The sequence below is a fragment of the Anoplophora glabripennis genome, unplaced genomic scaffold (assembly GCF_000390285.2).
Source record: "Anoplophora glabripennis isolate ALB-LARVAE unplaced genomic scaffold, Agla_2.0 scaffold875, whole genome shotgun sequence".
NCBI classification, from domain to species: domain Eukaryota; kingdom Metazoa; phylum Arthropoda; class Insecta; order Coleoptera; family Cerambycidae; genus Anoplophora; species Anoplophora glabripennis.
Window position 1 is genome coordinate 176431 of NW_019416968.1, and position 1452 is coordinate 177882.

The following is a 1452-nucleotide window of genomic DNA, read 5'->3' on the forward strand; positions in this document are numbered from 1 at the left end:
TTAAATTTCTGAAATCTTCCCTTAACTTCTAGCCTCCCTAACTCTGTTAATTGTAATAGTACAAGAAAAAGTTAAGAGGCCATTTTTATGTAGAATTGTCTGCTTTACAACTTTCATGAAAAACTTTTTTTTCTAGCTCTTACCCTTTTTGAGTTATCTTGAAAAAGCCCTTTGTTTTATCTTTTTCCACCCTTGGCCGGGGGTTGAACAAAAAATTACTCTCACTTATTGTTATAATATACCTTAAACTAACTCATATCAAAAATTCAGCCAAGTTGACAAAATTTCGATTTAAAGGCTTAGTTAATTGGACTATATTATTGAAGTTCATTATGGCTTTTCTAGAAAAATTCGCCTCATCGGTGAGGATTTTCCCCAATTTTTTGTCGTATCCATCGACATAAATCTAATCTTAACGGAAAATCAGTCGGTAAAAGTGCCTAAACCGTTGGATGTGATAAGGGTATAGAAGATTATTTTTTAAAATCCTGAAAATTGTAGAACGACTTGCAATTAATTAAGTTTCTAGAAATCTGTCTGGTAGTTGTTGTTGGAGTGTCCTCAATTTCATGATGTACATCTTTTTACAATTGCAGGGTTATTGCTGTGCGGGGTCGCCCGTTTCTTGCGGTAAGTTATCGAAAACTTCCACTTTCACTAAGACGTTGATGAAGACCGGTGAAGATAGGATGATGAGGAATTATACGATTAGGGTATTTCTGCTCATAGAGGCGCCTGGCGGCTAATGCATTACCGTGGGCAAGGCCATAAAGAAAATGCATATCGCACATTTCACTATTTCACACAGTTCAAGTACTTATTAAAATCACACACTTAAGCTATTAATTTTTTGCTCGAAAACGAAGCAAGATACCAAAAAAAGTAAAGAGACAAATAAGTTGTATTTCTAATCGCATAAGTAGAAAAACATATGACACCTAAGGAAAAGCAGTGACGTCTCACATATTTACTTATTAATATCAACAGGAGTGAGTCCCCGGACGCCGCTGGAATAGATAAAATAACTCAAATTACGGCAGAAGACGTCTACCGCTTTTATAAACAAACATACCAAATTTCAAAAAATCGGAATTAGGGTTCTCCAGATATTAGTAAAAGCCTTGTATTTTCTCTAAATTTCAATAGCCTGTATCTCCGAAACGAAGCATTTTAGGACTTGTAGGAACATTCTTTCTTAATTTTGGTCAAGGAAACTCCCCCTGAATTTTTTCACAATATTAATGAGATACCCTGCATTTTGATGCCTTCGACAGCTTTACTATACAGGGTGTTAATGAATAGGTGTTACAAACGGATATGGTATGTAAAAAATCCAAAAATAAGTGCAGTTTACTTAATAAGCATATGTCCTAAAGCGGCTCGTTTTCGAGATACAGGGCGTTGAAATTTAAAAATAATAAACTATTTTTGCCTGTAGCTCCGGTATTAGTT